Genomic DNA, 3,992 nt, shown 5'->3' with positions numbered 1-3,992 from the left:
TGTGCACCTTTATAGTTATCATCATGATATTTTAAGCTGGCTAAAATGAAGTTGTGCTTGTTTACGTCTCGCTGTACTTTAGAGAGTTGTTCTTCTAGACTATCGGTAAATGTGATGTATGATTTCGTACAGCAGCGCAAACGTACATCTCAGCTGGCTACTCATGTCTTGATTGACCAAACGATGATTACGTTTCAAGTGTACTTTACCTGAACTGTAATACAACCATATTTAATTTTGATATCCACCATTTTTTCATGTGGTTGAATTTGGTTACATAAATTTGAACATTCATTTACAGGTGAAAAAAATGCCCCAATGCCCCATTTGAAGTCACTACAGGCGAACCAAGTGCACTAGAATCATTTCAATGCTCTTAGAAGCTAAAATCATTACTAAGGAGAGGAATCCCTGCACATTAATGATACGTATCTTTATGTCTGGGAAAACATGTTATTGTTCAACATTTTTAAATGTAAATATCAGTAACCCATTGGATATATAACATCAAAATTTCAAATGTAAATTTGTTTGTTCAACATTTCAAGTGATATTTCCATTTTCATCTAATGTATTATTTTCTTCGTGGAAGGCAGAATGTTCTGCAACAACGTGCGGGGTTTTATCTAGTTCCTATAAAATTCCTATCCTATGAACGAAAGGAGGCCTCTGTTGGAGTAACTACTGTAGTTCGCAGTATTGTTGGTACAGTAGTTTTCTTCAAGAAGTCGAATTCAACAAAGTCATGATGGTTCCTCCGTCCGAGCAACTTCACAGTGGGAAAGGTTGGGCCTATGATTTGACGGCTCATTAGTCATTATTACTGCGGGCGACGATCGGGGTGACTCTCCCTAGTAGTTCTGTGTGCATGGCAAGTGGACCAGGATGGTCGACTTCCCACATGTTGGCGAATGGAAGTATTCTTTCCGATATCGAGGAGCAAGGAAACCGCGTGGTATAGTATCACTGCTGATTTATATTTATTTTTTATTTATGATGAAAGCTATCATTTCAACTCTTACGACAAAGAGTGCCAAACACGACACGTGCTGGATGTCCCACACGTCAGCGAAAGGAGTGGGACATGAACAACGTGGTAGAGCCCAGCGCAAAAAAAACAGCGTGTTAGAGCGTCTCCACTTCTTCCACTTCTTCCACTTCTGGGTCGGAGACCACACGTAGTAGTACTAGTGGTATGAATGATACAAAGTGCGGCCCAGAGAGAAAGACACGTCTAGTTGGAAGGTCTCGGGGCATACACGTAAACAAATATAAAAGCTAATATGTGCCTCCAATTATTATAGTAGTAGTAGAGTACTTACGCACGTACTCCATAACATCACCGTGCATTGCACGCACAACATTTAGTGGTACGTAGTAAGAGACAAATGCCTATATGCCATGCATGTTCATACTATTTGTGCCTTTCGACTTCACTTACTGCGCTACATTACTCAGGTTCGTACGTCCACTCCTGGGTACATGTCCGTCTCGTAGTTCCAGTCCCACGTGTTCTTCATATAGATGGAACGATCCTTGCATGACATGTGCACCTTGACGCTAGATGTCTCGCGTGTTGGCAAAAGGATGAACAAAGCTCACGTAAAAAAGAGAGTGGAAGAACATAGATTCTCGACGACCGGGAAGGAGCAAGGAACCTCGTGGTGGAGCGTCTGCACTCATAATATTTTATATTATTTAGCGATATAAAATCAATCAATCATCTCCACAGTGGGCTGGAAGAGTACGAAACACGTCAGCCCAGTGTAGTTACATCATAAACTAGTCCTGAAATCTATCTTAGTTCACACCTCATCCAAAAGTGCCAGTCTTCTATGATAGGAATGGGGTATTTGGAAAACATAGTTGCTGCATTTTTGTCTTTAAGAGATAGTGGCGTGGTTTGGAGCATGCATCTATGGCGAGCAGAGGGAGTGAGACACAACGATTGTGCAAAAGAGATCAACATATAAATGCTTGTATGGCGAGACATATATAGTGTGGGTGATAGGAAGCAAGACTGCGTGCGAGAAAGAGATGTTGATGGAGAAACTACAGATAGATACAGAGATGGAGATGCTAGCTAGAGGGACATCCGCTAGTTTGAGTGTTGGAGATGACCGCCGGGTGGTTCAGATGGTGAAGTTATGTGTGTGTGAGAGAAATATAAAAAGAGGGCACTTGACTGCATGTAGAGAGAAAGATGTGTAGTGTGCGTGATAGGAAGCAAGAGTGAGGGCGAGAAAGAAGGTTGATGGAGAAACAGATAAATAGAAAGATAAAGATGCTAGCTAGTGTGTGTTAGAGATAGGAGTCGAGTGGATCAAAAGGCTGAGTTATGTGTGTGGGTGTGAGAGAGATATAGAGAGGGTGCATGTGAGTCAGAGAGAAATGAGATCCCGAGAGACACAGTTTTGTGTCTGCGAGAGAGAAAGATATTTCACAACAAGAGTGATAGCTAGAGAGACATATGAGGGAACGCAAGATTCTCTAGGGAGAGAGAGTGTGTGTGAGCGACATACAAGAGAACAGTGAAGAAATATGAGACCCTGGGAGACAGAATTAATGTCTAAACGGGATTACACTATATGTTGCGTGTGTGAAACACATTATACATGTTTGAGAAGTAAAAAAACCCGCAAGAAACACACATTAATTGGAGACAGTTAGCGAGGAATGCATACATTGGATTTCAACATAAAGTGGTTTCAAATATTTGAAAATCCAAATTGATGGATACAACCTTATGAATCTGAGATCATGCCATTTGTAAACCATATTTATGTATAAAGGGTGTTGTGCTTTTGAAAGTATATATAAAAAATGATGTATATAGAATTTTATTCCAATCAAAAATGGATCCTACCCGAAAAAAATAGAATACAAACGGGATTAAAATTGAGTTGGCACGGTAAACGTGCACTCTACAAAATTTGAATGGAGCGGGGAAAGTCTCAGTAACCGCCCGAAACAAAAATCTGCGAGATGGAAATTACTACTGCCTATCCCAGCCACACAAAGCCTATCTACTTGATTTCTATAGGTTTCGATGGGGGTAGGTTTGTAATTTCATTCAAACGTGGCATAACCGCCTCTCACCCGGATTCATACACAGTGGGCGCCAAAACACAGTGTCTCCTTGGCCGAAATCGACTCCCTCCCCGATTCATACACGGTGGGCGCCAAAAACAAACTCTCGTCGGCAAATATTCGGTATGCGAGATTACCGTCCTATCCCCAACCGACTATGCTGTGATGTAGGAAATTTGAAACGGGGGATAACTTTGTAAATTTCCTCGCATTTGAGACAAGCGCGCCCTGAAGACATGGTTCCCCCCTTCCTCTCTACCTCCAATTCCCCATTCGTACTCCGTGGGTGCCAAAACACTCTTTCCTCTCCATCCCAGCCTCCTCCGCCTGCCACCCCATCCACCGCCGTCCTCCTCCACCATGCCGGAGCTGATACCCCGACGCCACCGTCCATTACAAGAGATCGACCTCTCTCATCCACGGCTTCGGACCGGGATCCTTGCATCGCGTCCTCTCGCTTCATCCCCGCCGTCGTCCACCTTGCCGGTGCCGCTCCTATGACCATCTCGTCCACCACGCCTCGCTGCCACCGTCTACCCTCCTAGATCTGCTTCCATGCTGCCGACAGCCATCGCTACCGCAACACCATCAAATTCTCAGTAGATGCATACACGGCACTACACTAGAGGCGGTACTCTTTCATATCTACTCAACTTATTTATCGCAGCAAGAAAATAGATCACCACTGCTATACTCTGATTTCTTGTCCATCACTTACTTGCTAGTTGAAAGCAAACATTGGTTGCGAAGTTGCCTTTGTCCGGTTTGCACCTTCAGATCCGCCATGGCACTCTCAACACTATACTCCCAATGCTTATGGTTTTCCCCTTTTATATTCCACACTAGTTAAATCACAGTAGACCAAATTTCAAAATTGGGTCAGTTGATTTTTTAGAGCTCGC

Source organism: Triticum dicoccoides, chromosome 1B, assembly GCF_002162155.2.
Source record: "Triticum dicoccoides isolate Atlit2015 ecotype Zavitan chromosome 1B, WEW_v2.0, whole genome shotgun sequence".
Taxonomy (NCBI): Eukaryota; Viridiplantae; Streptophyta; class Magnoliopsida; order Poales; family Poaceae; genus Triticum; species Triticum dicoccoides.
This window is presented reverse-complemented; position numbering follows the sequence as displayed.